The sequence below is a fragment of the Solanum pennellii genome, chromosome 9 (assembly GCF_001406875.1).
Source record: "Solanum pennellii chromosome 9, SPENNV200".
Taxonomy (NCBI): Eukaryota; Viridiplantae; Streptophyta; class Magnoliopsida; order Solanales; family Solanaceae; genus Solanum; species Solanum pennellii.
Genome location: NC_028645.1, coordinates 55232250 through 55251085, shown reverse-complemented (window position 1 = coordinate 55251085; position 18836 = coordinate 55232250). Strand labels below are relative to the sequence as shown.

Here is an 18836-nt window from a genome sequence, read left to right as displayed (position 1 = left end):
TGCCTATTGATACTATGGCTAACCCCAAAAGTGAGATCTAAAATTGAGTTACGCCGTGCCAGACGTTAACTAAGGCACTGTTTGAGAGGCAACCCAAAATCCTTTTTAAATTTAATATTGTTTCTGAGTAAAATAATGGTGTGATTTTGGTATAGGTTGATGTGAGGGAAGTGTTTGAAGGACAATAATAGGTCTAGTAGGCGAACCACCAATAGTGTTAGGGAACAGGATTTCTTCCACCGTTTGATTCACGGAGACTTCAACTTGGATCCTGTAAACATAGCAGTCTATAGAGCTTAGTGGTGTACCACCGTTTAGGCTGGCCATAACAATTAAGAACCCTATCGGGATTCCTTCATGAGTAGAAGATCCTCTTACATTCAGTGAAGACACTAGATATTCGGTGATTCGCCAAGTGGATGGGAAAGTTTAATAAATATCGCCGAACGCGTAGATAATGGATGGTCACTGCAGGTAAAAGGTTTAAAACACCATTTTCAATTACTCTCGCTCACTTCTTACTCTACACAAACTCACACCTGCACTCCAGATTATATTTCTTGTTTTTAAGAGTATTCAAGCAGTTGAATTGTGCTCGGATTTGGACTGCAATGATGCCTAACATTTTGTAAAATCGTATTCGACATCAAAATTTAATAACTCAAACCCCGTTGTTGAGTCTCACTTAGTTGATTGAAGTACATAATTCTCTATTTCAGTTCAACTCTTGTAAAATTCTAGAATCTCGTTAGACTATGGTTTGAGCTGTATTTATTTACTTTGGGAGTGTGAAAATACTGTGAATCCTTTTTGAATTAGTGTTGTATAGGTTTAGATTGTAGTCCCAGAGCTTGCGGGGTTGAACTTCAAAGGATGGGTTTTAAATAGGAATATTGAGATGTTTGGCGTGCTGATTAGAGTTCGCCGAACATTTCAGTGTTTTTCCTAATGTCCCCATACAACCTTTAAATTAATGTCAAATGTGTAGTTGAATTTGTAACATTTGGTGCTCAACCTTATGTCTCCGAATGCATTCATCGAATTGCCAAAATATTTCTTCTTTGCCCTTTTTATCTGCATACTCATAACCTCAGTGCATTACTTTAAACAAATAACCTAGACGGATGAACACTTCATTAATTAGTTAGGCGAAGTAACTCTACACTTAAAATTTACCTTATTGCCCCTACGTAAATACTCTCTAACTTTATCTTCAAGTCTTTGCCGAAAGGACTAGACCAAATGTAGAGGGGAGAGGCCTGTCATCTTAACAGGTAAGAGCATGGGAGTTTAAAAGAGACAAAAATATAGGAGAGCAAGCAAAGGACAGGAGAGAAAAGAAGAAAAAAAGTTCCAGCAGGATGGTTCTTATTGACCCTACTATCCCTTCGTGGAAATGTGGAGTCTACACTGCTATAAACTCTCTTATGGCAACGCAGAACTTGGACAGGATGATTGTTGATAATATCGCTGCAGAGGCTAAGGCAACTAAAAAAAGGAGAACCAGAATGATAATATCGTGGGGACCATTGTCAAGTTCTAGGCGACTGCATCAGGCACTGATGCCACGACATATGGAGCATGTATCTAGATAGGATTCCCTATTAACCTCAGTCTTTTTTCTTTCTTTCTCTACGAGATATTTCTAATAATTGCATTTACGGATGAACAAATTTCTTTAATGTGGGGTGAGACTCACCTTTGTTTTCTTACTATAAAGGTTTGTGTTAATTTTGATTTTTTCTTATATATATAGTTGGGTTATTGATTTAAATTTTGTTTTATACTTCTTGTGCGATTGATTGATCTTATGGCTCTATTGTTTTATTTTAATTAAAAAATGTCCCTTCCAAAAAAAATTAATTTTTTGAAATGTTTGCCACCGCTTATGTTGAAAGTGGTCGTGAAAATTTAAGTATCGGTTCTGATCAATGCCGATAACTTGAATAGTGCTTTCAATTTAATAAACATGAATGTACGGATACGACGAGACAAAATAAAGTTGCATAGACAATATGTGAACTTTTAACATATTTTTGTGATTAGCCAATTGACAAATTGATTCTCTTCTAATGACCTTTGCCACTAGCGAAAGTGTAAAGTCTTGTTTAACGTAAGTATTAATGCCTTATGTGATAAGCTTCCTATGAACCATGCATGAATACACATAGAATTTCCCCCATTAGTCCAGTCAATTATGTAATGCTTTCTGTTGGAATTATCTTAGGCACTTTTGAAGAGTGTGAGTAAATTTGACAAATACCTCTCGTGTGACCCAACTTGTGAGTCTTTGAACCTCTCTTCAACACCCTTGAACTTTACCTTTATTAGGAAGAAATATGTTAGAATATAGACATATATTCATCTACTACCTATAATCCTCGTGACTTTTGGTTTAGTGAATAGCCAAGTTAAGACAAAAGCTTAAGTTGGGGTATGATGAAAAGAATAAGGGAAGTCGCGAAGTATAAGAAAAGTCTCCCTTAACCCATGGTATTGCAAAGGAATTGAAGCCTTCATATAAAAAAATAGAAAAAGAGAAAAATAAAGAGAAAAGAAAATAATTAAAAAGAAGGTTGTAGAATAAAAGTACAAAAGAAATTTGGGTTTTCAAGCAATCCATGGATGTGAATAATAGGATGACTTAGAAGCACTATAAGAAAAATTAATAAAATAAGGTAAATAAAACGATGTGTTGTGGGCACCAAAATTCATGAGGATCTTTAGTAACTAAGCCTAAATAACCATGCCATAACATTCAGTCCCTGTACATGCCTTGAAAAAACATTTCTGATTTAGCGAAAGCATAAAGATTCTTGACTGGAAAATAAGGTCAAGCACATTGGTGAAAACATGTGAGCTTTGTGTCTAATTCCTAAGCGTTAGATTGATTATACACCTGTATGTGAGAATGGAATCATCATGGCATTCCAATGCTTATATTTGATGAACTTGCACTTGAAGCAAGTAATGCGAGCTTGAGAACCTTTGATAACGGTGTGTCACAACTTGAATCATTGAGTACACAATTGATCCTTGAATAAGTAGTTTTAGTCTAGTTGTGTATGTTCATGATTGAGTCTTGTGTAGTACAGTTTTAGACATCGTATTTCAACTGTTGAAGATATGTTTTACTTGTTGATAATCAAAAGTTTAAGTTGGGGGTGTTGATAAATCCACAAATTAGACTAATTTAGGTCTACATTTTAATAGAAATAGTATCCTCTAATGCTTGTTTTATCTCAATATCTTATTAAAACTATCAAATTTCATGTATTTGAAGTTTTTTTAAGGAAAGCATGGACAGTTTGGAGAGAAAGTAACAAGAAGGGTGAAAAGAACAAAAGAACTGAATTCTGAGCATTGACAAGTAAACTTGGCGCCTTTCCCAAGTGATATACTTTACCCTTTATTCAAGTACGTTGAGATCTGAACGAAGAGAATCAAATCGTCGGAGAAAGGAGCAGTTGGCGCACCACTGAACCGTTCTATGAAGCAGTACTATACTGCCTAAGGTACAAGACTTAAAGATGTTTTGGGCAAGAAAAAAAGGGCGATGAACTAGAAGAGGTAAATGGATTTAGGAATACACACCCTCTCACTTTAATCAAGCTGAATTACATCCACCGGGTGAGTTCCTGAGTCATTAGGCGAGCTCGACAACCTCGCGGACCGACCCATCGCAACACAGAATCTGAAAACTATAAATACTAGGTTTAGTTGTTTATTAGAGAGTCTGAACATTATTCTAGTCTTTAGACATTAAACTTTAGTTTTTCATATTTTCCCTCATGTTTGAAGACGGGCTTTGGAAGAATTGAATATGGAAGGATCTAATGCTCCCCAAATTGGAAGTAATTCTTCTCAATTGTTTTTACTTAAATCAAGACTTATCTTCTTATATGCATTTGATTTCAACATCATTGAATTTATGTTCTTTTATTTCTTCATGTGTGGCTAAAAACCCCATTCTTGTGGTGTGATTTAGCAAATGTGAGTTAATATTATTGTTGGGTCTTGCTTGATAATAACTTAGATGTAGTTTAATGGTGATTTCGTCTAGTCATTATCGTTTAATCTAATGGATTTGTAGTTTAAATACAAGTTCAACAATGTGTTTTCGGTTTTTGAGAGATAAAGGTCGCAAAAACAAGACCACTATATTGATGGCCTAAGGAGTGCATCGATATGACGTTCAGCCCGAGAGGGCGAGCCATAGTCCCGTCTCCTAACACTCAGCTCGAGAGAGAGAGAGTTGGGTAAGGCGTAGGCTAGTCTTCATGCGACAAATGGGTGTCCGAGAGGAACCCATCTGAAACGGGGTAAGTTGCTAGAGAGAGAACATATTTCCAATTAAAGCTTAGCCTAGTTACTATTTATCTGCAAATTTTATGTCGAAGGCATGCACCCAATAATCTATATTAACTTCTATTGCGGTCATATCCCTAGAATTCCCCCTCATACTTTATTTTTCTTTAATTTTACCATTTTTACTAATTTTTACAAATCTCCCATTTGATATTTGACACTTTCATGTCACCCTCTTTTTCATTTATTATGTTTTTACTCATAAATATCTTTAGCAACAACTAATTATATAGAATTCTAATTATCTACATATTCTCAAAATCGCTCCTTTGGGACACGACCCCAACTATCGGTTGGGTTACTATATTATGGACAATCGTAGACACTTGAAGCGTAGTTAGTGTCGTTGGTCGCGACAAGTATAAGAATCCCAGGGGTAGAATTCATAGAAAAATACAGCCTGCGTAAATTTTTCTTGAAGCACCATTTACGATTCATAGTTCATCCTACGGACCATAAATGACGTTCATAGTGATTAGGTCATTATGAACAGCTGCATGTTTAGATATATGAACATCTTTTACGAACCGTAAATATAACCACGGTCCATCGATTGTGTTTGTAGGTCTTAGTTATGACTTTAAATTTGCTAGGTCTCAAGACCCAATCCATGGAATCATCTATGAACCATGGCACTATATACGATTGTTCTTAGCTTCATAGTTCTCAATTATAATTAGAAAAGATCACCCGATTCTACTCGTGACACACCCTATACTTTTTAAAATTAATACCCATTAATTTTTTTCCCTTAAATATCCATACCCATCACACTCCCTTCTAAATTGTTTCCCTTTCTCTTTCATACACCCCCTATTATATTTCACTCCTTGCCAACAAACTCTCTAAATATAACAACTTTTATCTCAAAAAAAAACCCATCAATTGTCTCCAAGAAGACACCACACTCGCGACATCGAATTCTAGTTTTGGGAGTTTCAATCATGTGATTATCTGTCTTATCGTCATACATAACAAATTAATTCATGAGGAAGCCCAAGTTCAATCATTATTTTTTTTTTCAATTTCGGCCTCATTGTTAAAATTTCTTTGAGATATGTAGTCACTTTTTGCATAATAAGTTATCTACGTTTAGGGTAAATTTGAAATTTATATTTTACTGGGTTGTTTTATTTTGTTTATATATTTCAGATTTTTAAGTTTTGAATTTTACATTTTTTTGTTGAAAGTTGGATATTTAAATCCATTTAATAAAATGTTTGGAAGATATTTTAAACACTTTTTTTGCTGCCCCATAGCAACAGGGATATCAAGAGCCTCAATGATCTTACATGATTTGTGTGTTTTTCTATAAAACTATTGTTTACCTCTTAAGGCTATTTTGAACTCATTTTAACAACCTTACCTATGTCTGATCTTTTTAACCCCCTTAGGACTATTCTCAACTCATTTCCAACCATGCTTATATCTAACATGCATATAATTCTAATAACTTTTAACCCATGACAAGCAATATTCTCTCTTTCAATGCCCACAAATTTCTATCACTGATGATTACTGAATTTGGTTGGTAAAAATGAATATAAATTTTGAAAAATTATGTTTTATGAGATATTATGATGGACGAAAACATTGTACAACAATTTTTAATAAATCCTATATTTATCCAGTTGCAGTTCAAATGAATTCTAAATTAAACAAATTATTGAGTCTGCTTTTTAAGTATTAAAAAATATACACAAATTTGCAAATTTCAAAAATAATGAAAATAATTTATCACAGATCATTTAAGAAAAAATTGAGGAAGAACATTTTTATAAATGCGGTAACTAAAGAAAAAGATGAGTATTGAAATTTGCTTCAAGTTACACTAGTAATTTCTAGCATAAGTTTCCTAGACTTGGGATGAATTTGAAATTTAAAGTTTTATTAGGATATTTTTTTTATTTAGATATTTTAAGTGTTCGAATTATTACTTATGGAGATTTTTTGTTGTAACATTGCTATTTTAAAGCCCCATATGCTTAATAAAATGATTGAGAGATATTTTCAACTTTTATTGTAAGCTTCATATTTTTAGAAAAAAAACACTTTGTTTGTACGAGACACAGAGATCTCCTGGTTGTTTACATTTTCAGTACTTTAACTTGTATGGTCTCTTAAATTTAATTTGTTAAAGTGACACAATTTCTTTGAGTTTAACAAGATAGTAGAGCTATGGTGGAATTTCAAACAAGTACACTTTTGAAGTTTTCAAGGTGTATGCATACACCATAATAAACCAATGATATGAACATACCAGTTTATAAATCAAAGAGGTTTTGTCGATTAGTATGGTTTGAAAAATACCTTGGTGGGCAAAAAGAGTTATATCAAAAAGGATAAATCAATTAAACTAATTGTATTCTCTTTGTGGGATAATACAAAATAATAATAATTCAAAAATCTTATTTGTAAAACTAATTTTTTTTACAGGAAGAAAACAAGAAACATAAAATAGAAATTTGAATTAATTGCTTCTCAGTTATACTTGAATGCCACAAGTGTGTGTGTTTCATAGATCTCTTTATAAATTAAGGATAATAATGTTCTCTACCGATGATAAGTAAATTTCAATATTTATTAGAGATAGTGATTTCTTCTTTAGAAATGAAAAAAAATAATTTTGGCATAAATTCATATTAATCGTTCCACTAGTATATAATGATGAAATCATGTTATCAAAAATAAATTTAAGTGCATAAATATAAAATATAAAAGACAAATATATCACATATACGAATATTTTAATCACATTGTATATATTAAAATTATTGAGAAAATATATGAGCACACTATCTTATTTATGGGGTGTGATTTTTCCCCTTTATTATCCATATGTCACAGATAGTAAGATTTTCATTTAATTTAAATAAATTATTGTACCTCAAGACTCAACATGTAAGTGTTCATTAGATTTAGAAAATTTGTAATAAGTTCCCCTCTCAGTATATATAAAGCAACAACACGTTTTCATTGTTGCATCTCAGATCCACTCTCTTCATGAATTCCAATAAAAAATTATACTCTCTCATCACCGATCTTCTAGGGATTTTCCATTTTGCACATCACAACACTTCTTTGGCGATTTATCCATCATTTTCGTTTCGCCTTTTGTTCTACTACAGGACATCGTCACCTTTCCACCAAAAAAAAGCAACCAGATTCCGACAACCAAGAAGCTATAAATTTGGCTGGAATTATTCTTCCTTTGCATCAGAGAGCATACAATCTCCTCTTCAAACTCCAGGTTCCATCTTCCCAAATTATTTTCAAGATTTCTTTTAAATTCCTTTAGTTTAATTTTTTTCAGATCGTTTTATTGTTATATATTTTGTAGGTGTTGTTTTTCAATAAATCTTTCATATCTATTTGTTGATATGTTTGTTTTGGAATATTGACGAATTAATTGTACAAAGAAAAATTATACTCTATATTTTCCTAAGTAAATTACTAGCACTGCGTTAATTAAGAATAAGTAAAGTAATACCTCAACATTTATCATGGAAAACCCCATCTTACAAAAGGTACAAACCACAACTTACACCTATATAGGATTAAAATAAACATAAATAAAATCTGAGACTACAAAAGGCTTTAGATTATAATAGTTGCAAATCCTAGGAACTAAACTCTGATTCATTTGTATCAACAATCATCCTTCACTATTGAACCCATCTTCAAGTTGCCTCCAACTCAAAGAATAATCTAAGCTATCGAAACAAAATATTACAATTCAAAAATTATCAATCCAAATGAACTAGACTAAAGAACTAGAATTCATAGGCGTATAGAACATGTTCTTTAATCTCGTTTCTCTGTATCAATGGACTAGAATCTTCAACCTAAACTCTCTCTTATTTCATTGTATTCTGCTTGTAGGTCTCACTGTGAGTGAGTAATGTTCTTGTGAAACCCTTAATAGATGCAAGACTTCTCCTTCTTTGAGTTTATAGTAGATGTCCTTCCTTATACAACTTCCCTTTATTTGTACACTTCCACTATGAAATGAAACTTTATGTAAACAAATCTTTTGTCATAAACTCTCTTTGTTCACCAACTTTAATCCTTTTTATTCACTTGACATCTGTTCTCCTAAACCCGTTCGGGTTGTGTTAGAGTGAAACACATTTCAGTAACGAGTACCCTACATCTCCTCCCCTATTTATCAATTATCAAAATCTTACTCTCTCTAACTTCAACCATGGCTTCTTATGTGCATAACTTCAACCTGAGACATGTCAATTTCTCAAAGCACACCAATCAAAGAAAAATATTTGAGCATCAGAATTGTTTAACTAGAATATAAATATCACAGAAGTATGTATTTCCCCCTTTCTGGAATCATAAAACACTATTACTATAGACAAAACATAGGTGATGCAATTTGAATACTCATGGTCTCTGGGATTTAATCTACACGCATACTTTATAGAAGAACTCAGAAAGTTATAACAAAGAATTTACCCAATCGGAGGAGATGTACAATAACAAGAAACTAAAAACCAACAATAGCATTATTTAAAACATTTAGACCAGAAATGTAATCAAAACGAAAAGGTAAAAGTAACTTTTTTTTTGTTTTTTTAAGAGATAAATAACTCAATTAAATAGCCAGCATTGTCAAAATAGCAACTACGATCAAAACTATTGCTTAAAATAGATGTGTAGCTCATATGTTCTGATATTTTCCAAAATAAGCTTAGAAATTTCTAAAACAAGTAGTAGACCCTGCGAGAGCTAGGTAAACAAATGAATAACGCATATTAAGTGTTGATAACCCTGGTGTAGATCTGCTGGCTTGCATGAGCAAATACCATCCTGATTGAACCTCTAGCCATCAAATCTCTAATTGCCTTCCTAGCAAGTGATCCACTAATCCTGAGACGATCGGAGAGGACAGAAGGAGCGATAAGCTTATACTTAGGAGCTTCAGAGAGTAGCTTATCGTATGTAGATTTGTCAAACAACACCATGTTGTTCACCTTTTCCTTTTGCTTTCCCTTTCTCCACTTCTTCTTCTTCTTCTTTCCACCGCCGGACTTTGCTAGATTGGAAGATGGAGGTGGATCTTGTGCTTTCTTTGGAGACATTGATCGGAGAACGATCAACGGAGGAGAGCGGCGGAGTTGGAGGCAGAAATGTGATGGGGGATATAAGCAACTTGTGGATAAAAAATGGAATGGGAAGGGTAATAGTGATTAGGACAGAGAAGAAGAAGAAGAATGGGATAATGATGATGCAAGATCATTCTTAATAAGATGAAAAAGACCCTTGAAATTAGTAGAATTGGTCCACCTCTCAGTTTCAAGGATATCCTCAACGTGGGGAAGCGCCGCCTTGATCCTAGCGTGTGATCCCAAAATTCAGTATGTTCAAGTCTATTAGTGACACACAAATGATCCACGAATCCAACTGACTGTCTTGAAGTGATGTAATCTCCCCATCTTTGCTAACAAGTCATGCCCTCAAACCTTTGAAGTAGTGCATTTACGCCACCCCCCACCTTCGAAGAGCATGTATAGTTGCCTGGTTCACTACCACTAAAGCATCCTTGGTAGATTAATTTTTCCAAATTTTGAAAAAACCCAAAAGTGTTAAAAACAAACTCAAAGCAGAACCGATAACGAAGCACATACTTTGTTTATCCTACTTATAAATTCAGTGCACGTGACACAAGATGAGTTAGGACAAATTTAGGGGCATTTGAGAAATCAATAACTCCATAAGGGTGAGATCCATTAACTTCAGTATACTTGTGCTTTCTTAGGAACATCATTTTCTGGATAATATCAAACAGTAGTTTCTGCAAGGGAAGCATAACACCTCTCTCAGCTCTGGTATGATCCTCTAACATGGGAATATTTGATAAGCTTCTAGACATATACAAGTTTGAAGGCAATTCATTACGTGGAGGCCAATCTTGATTCACATAGTGACACTACCCAACGATTGGAACACCCAAGACGTCAGCATGTCATAAGGATGAAAAGAAAAGTAAAAATCTATCACCACACATTAATATAGAATTGACAAGTGTTTTCTCTTCCCATTTTGTGTTGTTTATTACATTTAAAGAAAACTTTTGACCAAACTTGTGTCCTCAAACTAACTATAAGTTCACTTGTATCATGCCCCTAAAATCAGTAATCACTACAATATCAATGCTGCACTTTCTGCCCGGAGTTTAATTGTGCTTTCTGATAGTTACACTTTCAAAAATGTCAACATATTATAAGTGGATTTTTTAGCACAAGAATGTAGGACATTTTAAGATAAGGCAGACTTTTTCCTAGAAGATGCTTTGAGAAGGGAGGCACAAGATCAAATGAAACCAGCAAATGAGCATCTCATAGAGCTCCTCTTTTTATGCCTCCCTTCTCGAAGCATCATTAAGGCAAAACGCTTCCTTATCTTAAAATGTGTTACTTCCTTGTGCTCAAGAATCCACTGATATTCCTTAGACCTTTTTGAAAGTTTACCTATAAGAAATCACAACACACCTCTGCTTTTACTTAAATTGTCCCAAGACATTTGCTCAAAACCCTCATACGACTTTGAAATGCTTTCTAACTCCTTTAAAATTAAAAGATACTTGGACGAACAACATACAATAGGCTCACCTCTTTCTCTGTTTACAAAACCCAGCTAGATTTGAAGTTCGTTTGGACACACATCCAATTTTACCAGCAAGTCACAAAAACACGATGCACGCCTTTTATCTCAATTCTTTCAACTTCATCTTGCATCAAGAAAAGGAAACTGTCTTGACTGCCAAATGCTTCTTGATGTCTTATTGCACACTTTACCGGATGCATGAACTTAATAAACTCACGCACACCACTCTCTGATAAATGTATGTACTCAGCTGATTGCATACTCAATTCCAGAGAATGAGATATCCTTGTTTCCAACTCATGAACAAAAGGATAAGCATCCTGCAATCTTAACACTCGCTTAACATTATGGATACGCCCCTCCATCATCACAACTAAACTACTATGCCAAAATATATACAAAGCATCAGCAACACCCTCTACCCCTCTTAGAATCTAACAAAACTGGAATAATATAGGAGCAAACTGCCTATATACCAAATTTTAATAGCTTCTTAAATCCTTCAAAATTAAAAAAGTGGAATGCATGTATATCTCCTTGTTACCAAAACCAACACGAGTACAATATAGTTACATCTTCATTTTTGTCTTTCCAGTTTCTTGATATATAATGCACACCTTCAATGTTTTCTTCATAATAGTGCATCTCATATCATTCTGTTCCTGCTTCACTTTTCCTTACTTCAAAGGGAAACTAAGTGGACAACAAAACTCTTCTTAACGGCATATTGCACACTTCAAGTGATGCATAAACTCTGAAAAATGATAAAGTTTATTTTTTGAATATCATTGATTTTTCAAGTATAATTTCTAGAATAGTCTAGTGTTTTATAGAAAAATAATTATTTTAATGATTTTTTTTATATTTTATAGACGTTGCGTTGAAGAAGTAACTAGATATTTAGAGAGTTAGATATTTGCAATAAAAGATAGAATAATCTATATGTGGTAATATCTACAACCATTCCAAACTAGTATACATTGGGGTATACTTAGTCATCGGTATGCAACCAAGGAAAAACCCAAAAACAACCTGAATCAAAAGTGTATTCTTCTATAATAAAGTTCTCTTATCCAAAATCTTATTCTCCTCTTTAGCTCCCTCTTCTTTAATTGACTCTTCCAATCTTAGATAACGATTTTGGAATGAAGAATGATTGATAGGAACGGATTGTCCGAGCTTCCTAACATCCGATCAACTCATACCTCCAAGACCTGTAGCTTAAACTTAGACTTTGGGTTGGCCTTGCCTCATTCTTGAAGCTACGTTCTCTTCCTAAATCAACCTTCCAGATTATAGTTTTTTTTGCTATTCTCTACATAAACTTGATAAAATCATGGATACCGGATAACCTCATATACAAAGTTGATTGCACACTATATTCGAAAATGTGCAATTACCTTTTTCTTAATGAGAGAACAAATGAAAAGCATCCTGAAATCCTAAAATATTCTTAACATCATACAGCCCCTGGCAGAAGCTTACAAATTCTAACAAATAGGAGCACACTACCTATATATGGTTACATGTTTGGGGAAAAATGTCTTATATGAATCTGCAAATTTACAAATGCATCCATGAGCAGCTTGTTTGCTAAATATAGAAGGTGGCGCAAGAACAAATGATTGATTAAATATTAGGAGATATTCCTCAGATATACTAGTATCATGCTTTAGGGTCATTGTGAGAAGCATGATAAGCATCTTCATCATATGAGAGACATTCGTAGTAGAATTAGTCTCTTGGTAATCACCTTTTCTAGTTAATGAAAGAGAAAGGCCATCATCTATAAATTATTTATACTTTTTTATTGTGGGTTCATAGAACTTAGAGGTCTTGCATCTTTTCAATACTTTTAAATAAGGTTTGGGGAGTTAAGATTGAAATTCTTCTTGAAATTATTTTTGATAACAACATTGTGTGATGTTCCTCACCTGACGTTTTATGTTATTGTTTTCTTTCGTTTTGTGAAATTTTCTCACGTGGACCATGTTACCTCTTTCTGGACTAATACAATTGGTTTGGCCCTCTTGACAATGCCAACTTTAAGATTTCCTCAAGTACTTGATAAACATAATCATAAAAGTATATATATAGAGTGGAAATGAGGATTTAAGTGAAGACGAGTTCACGTGTGTCTGATAATTTTAGTTAACTTTTTATTATTAGATGTATCTCTTCGATCCAATATTTTATTTTGAAAATACGAGATAAGTGAGAGATAACCTTCAAACTTGTTCATCTCTTAAGGGGGAATCCTCCAATGCATCCATTGGTAAACTGCAACGCTCAATCAATTTAATCAAGCACTAAAAATATAGTATTCTATTTTGGTCTTTGAGTTCCTAGATTCCACCAAGGTGTACGAAAGGTTAATCATTCTCTAAATGGATGCATTTAAGTTAATTGTTTCACCTTAATCCCCGAACATAATATTTTTAGTTTTAACATTATGTGGACATATATTAAGGGGAGGTGCATGTATCACCGCAATGAATTTGTTCTAATTTATTAGAGTATATAAACTAGTCAATGTTATAATTTATTTATGTGTTTGTTTTATTTTATAAATAACATTAGGCTATTTTCTGACTTTATCTATAAACTAATCATTGCTTTTGAATCCCCCAATTTGCTAGAGGTTATTTTCTTTTTTAGCACAACAATTTACATAGAATATTTATGGTGCTGCGGATGTCTAGGAAGAGGCTTATATCATACAAAGGAAATTTTCTAAGGTGTTGTCTGTTGTCTTCTTATTCTTGTATACCTCTTATATCATTGAGCACCACATACATAAAATTCGAAAAGTTACAGAAGCTGAGGGGGCATGGAATTAACCTCTGATAAAGAACAACAAGTATAAACTAAACAATCTGCGAAAATTCTAAAAGATGTGCCCACACAGTCTAGTGGGTTGGGTCTATACCGTGCTCCTATATTGTTAGAGTTTCGTAATTTTGTTAGGGGGATTGCTGGTTTTCAAGATGCTCTGTATATATTGTTTTGTAGTAGTTTAGCATTTATGATTAAGTGGTATAATGTTAGCAATGTGTTAATATTATAGGATATTTTCCATTTTTCACGAATTTGAAATAACTTAATTGAGTTGGTGATCATTTGAGCTTATAGGATTATGAGGTAGTTATGTGAATTAGTTTATAAATTTTATACATCTCTTGAAGTGTACAATATGGCGTCAAGGAATTAGGTTGTCAGAGTAGATTTCCCTTTAGTGAATCAAGGTAAGATTGAAGTAGCAAGGAAATCATTTGAGATGTACAATTAGAAAATATAGATTGAAGGAGTGGATAATGTATTTTGTAATTTGGACAAGTTAAAGTTGTGCCTAATGAAACAGGAAAGCTAGCGATAAAAAATGAAGAGGTAAACCCATTGTAATTTATTGGTCTTAGTATCTCGTAATTCAAATGGAGTTAAGATTCATTTTAAAACTATATAAGGGCTTGGAGGATTTTAGGAAAAGAAGAGGGAAAGAAGAGTTGCATTCTGCTTTTTAATAGTTAGATTGTCAAAACTGTCTTAAAATTTCTAGAGAATATCCGTGCATTACTTTGCACATAGAGGTAACTCAGTTAATATAAGAAAATAATTTTCCTCGAAAATGCTTTGAGAAGGAAAAGCCAAGAAATGAGCTATACAATATGTTCATTTGTAGGTCCCATTTGTTGGAAGAATCATTTGAGTCAATTGGACATGTAAATTCTTGATTGGTACAAGGAAATTTATTCCTTCAATATAAGAATGAATGAAAACGAACAAGACCCGTAGATTATTCAATATCAAATTGCATAAATAACCGGATTTCAGTGATCGAGGACTCGCATGTCCAGTGTACTCAATTGATTCTTTACACAAAAGGAACCTGCAAATGAACATCTCATAATATTCCTCGTTCTTGTGTTTCCCTACTCAAAGAATCTTCAAGGCAAAACACTGCCTTATCTTAATATATGTTACCTCCTTGTTCTCAAGAACCCACTGATAATTTGTAGACCTTTTTGAAAGTCTACCTATTAGAAAGCACAAGACAACTCTTCTTTGCCTCAATTTCTACCAAAACATTTCCTCTAAATTAACCCTTATACAACTTTTAAATGGTTTTTAACTCCTTTAGAATTAAAAGATACAAGGGCTAAAAACGTGCAATAGGATCACCTCTTTCTTTGTTTACCAAACGCATCTAGCTCTCCAATTTTATTAGAAAAAACTCCAATTTTTCTAGCAAGTCATAACAAACACGATGCACGCCTTCAATATCAAATCTTTCATTTATTGCTTCACCTTGCATAGAGGAAGGAAAATTGAGGGGACATCCAAATTCTTCTTGATGCTTAACCTTTTCCTACTTCACCTTTTCCAGTTCATCCTTTTGGGTCAGAGTGAAAAACATGATCAGAATCCTCATTATACGAGGGACATTAGTTTTAGTATTAATTAGGTTCTTGTGAATCACTGTTTGCAGTTGATGAAGGAGAAATGCCATCATCTGTAAATTATTATTCCTTTTTTATTGTAGTTTCATGAAACTTAGAGGTCTTGCATCTTCTCAATCCTTTTGTAGAAGGTTTTGGGAAGGTTAGCGTGAAGTTCTTTGAAATTAGTTCTGAGAACAACTTTGTGTTTAGTTCCTCACCCGACTTGGTTTTATGTTAATGCTAGTCTTTTTATTGTGAAACTTTCTCAGGTACCTCTTTCCAATGAAAGACAATTGGTTTGGCCCTCTCTATATTATTTCTAAGTTCGAGGTTGCCTCAAGTACTTTATAAACCTGATCAGATTATTTATATATTTGCTTTTAATCATTATTCTAATTAATCTAATATGCATATTTTTTTATGCTTATGTAGCCTCTATACTTTTGGCAGTGTATGTAAAAGTGAAGAAGAATCTTTCTTTTCTTACTTTAATGGCTCTTGATATTTTGACAACTAATGAGACTCTCATTGCATTATAAAATGTGAAACCATAGCAGTGACAATGTAACCTCTATGGTTTTGGTAGTGTGTGTAAGACCTCAGGCACAATAAACTAGATTTCACTGGAGAGCTAATCTCTTCACGGGGAGTCCTTTTAACAGTAAAATAGTAACACATACATTTGAAATGTTGACATTCAATTTTGGTCTAACATTTTTCAAAATTCATAAATTTTAAGTTTTATTTATTAATAGTTCAAAATAATTTTTTTATAATTTTAAATAAGTTTATCGATAACTATATTTTTTATTAAAATTTAGGATTTTTAGTAGTAAATTTTGAGATTGAAATTCATATGTCATTAGTTACGTTCAGTATGTTTTTTTAATATTTATTTTATTCAATAAATCGGTTAATATTCATTATAATATATTACACAGTTTAAAAATTCATTCAAATATGAATACAATTTGCATACACAAACATTTAATCAACAAATAATTTTTTGATCACATTCTCAAACCCATAACTTAGGTCCATTTATAACAATTTCATATATATAGATTAACTGGCTTACTAGGTTAAGATGGTTGTGGATGAATTTTTTAGAAGTGTAAATAACCAGCTGCTGCAACGTTAAATTTGGTGAGATCCAAATGGTTATACAAATCTATCTTCTCTTTGTTTATTTTTCGTTTATTTTAATTTTTGCTTATTGATCTACTTTGTTTGTTCATGTATAATTGTGGTGGTCTGTTACTGTTAGTATTTCATTTTTGTGGTGGTGTATTACTATTAATCTTTTATTGTTGATGCTAGCGTCTCTTTGCTTGTTATGTTGAGGTTGAGGTTTTGTTAGTTTTCAAATTTTCAGATCTGCATGTTTAATTTTGTTTGGCTTTATTTGTTTTTGTCTAAGTTATGCTATTGACGTTTTTGATTATCAAATAAAATAAGGTAGTGTATAGTACAATTTGGTGTTTGTTTTTTTTTTTTTTTAATTCTTGCTTTGTACAGTTAGCTAGGTGATTTAATCTTATTTTTGTTGAATATATGGTGTACAATTTAAAAATGTTTCATTAATGAGTAATATGTTTTGGGTGCTACTATTTCTTTAAATATTATTTTAAATTATTATTAAGTTATTATATGTTTTTTTTACCCCTCATGCTAATAGTTATCAATTAAATTATTATTGGTATTGTTGGATTGTTGGTTGTGTTATTCTTTTCTATGAAAATCATTTTTCCCTTCATCATTGTTTATTATTTGTTTGTTTCAATTCCTATTATTATAAGAATGTCCCGCAATTCTTTGTTATTATTTAATTAAATTTTTTACTACCATTTTGTTCATGTTATAATTTTGGTTGTTGAATTTTATTTAAATTATTGCATATTGATTTTATATGAGTTTAGATTTCATGTTAAATGGCCAATGAAAATCTCTCCGTCGGTTTTGGAGACCTCCCAATTTTAGAAGACGGAAATTTAATTTAAGTTTACATTTTTGTTTGTTATAATTAACCGACGAAGAAATAACCGTCATTTTTCAAGGCCTTCCGTGATAATAAAAAGGATTTTTATTTTTTAAGTTATTATTTGATTAATTTATTATTAGGCATATTTATTTATTACTAACACTTTTACTAAGTGTCTTTACAGGTATCCATAGTTCCTTCCCATTGAAGCTAGTCGAATCAAGTTAAAATTATATTCTTCATTCATTATTTTGTGTATATTGACGTTAGATAAATTTTAGGCCGTTTCTTATATTATCTTATTTTATTACCTGTGCATATTACATTTTTATTATACTTGTATATTAATATTGTCTCCTCTCAATTTGAATAAAATGAATTAAGTCTGAAGCAACACTTGTGGATTATGAAGGGTGTCTAACTCATTCCCTTTGAAATATGAACCCCTTACCAAGAATCACTTTGTTTTGTAAACTTTCTTTTAAGTTAATTAAATAATCGATTTTCTAGTTTACCTAAAAATAATGTGGCGACTCCATTTTCCCTTTTACCTGTTTAACCATTTTAAAATTCTTTTAACTATTTTATAATAGAGTCACCGGGATGTTGCTCCCATTCAAAGGATGTCAACATGGAACAGATTCTTAAAGCCTACATAAAAATTGTTCTAAAGTTGAGCCTTGATTAGATCTAAGTGTATCACAACTTATGTTTCAATACGAATTCTCATCTTATAAACGAAAGGTTTGATAAGATAAAAATGTATCGAGACTAGGTTTCATTACAAACTTGTCACAATCTCTGACTTAAACATATATGGAGTTTATATAGGCCCAAAAGATAGCAGTCGGTTTTGTCTCGAAACCTATCCTAGTTCAATAGAGATTTCATAGACAAATTATCGAGAAAATTGAGTCTTTGATATTTAAATGTTCAAAAATTATCATTATTATACAGTTTTATTTTCACACCTTTGAATAAATTATCTTTAAATGATTTACAGATCGTATATTTTAAAGCTTTCCTATAGTTGTTCTGTTTTTCGTATGGTTCACGATGTGAGTCATGCCCCGAGCCTACCCTAGGATAATAGCACGGGACGACTCCAAGCGAACCCTGCCAACATATCATAAGCATAGGTAAACGATTTCAACACAATATTTAGAGTGTGCATAAGCTAGAAACATTTCATAAAATGAAATGATGGGGACTACCCAAAACTATCTTAATAAAAAAATTGTGAGTTTATTGATCATTGAAATATCAAACTTATCTTGATGTTGAGGACTAAACATGCATCGTAGATGTTGTTGACATAGATATCGAGAACTGATATATGCCTTATCTTAATGATGAGGACTAAACCTGTATCATGAAAGATGTAGCGCAGAGTGTGCATCAATACTTGAAAGGTACTGAGCATACATGAT

The 18836-nt window shown here is 32.5% G+C and overlaps 1 pseudogene across 1 annotated transcript; it reads right to left on the bottom strand.

Moving 5' to 3' along the window:
- Positions 1 to 8957: 8957 nt before the first annotated feature.
- On the bottom strand, positions 8958 to 9520 carry LOC107030578 (annotated as a pseudogene). Its single transcript, XR_001458107.1, has one exon. The product of XR_001458107.1 is annotated as a 40S ribosomal protein S25 pseudogene (transcript).
- Between the last annotated feature and the right edge of the window lie 9316 nt (positions 9521 to 18836).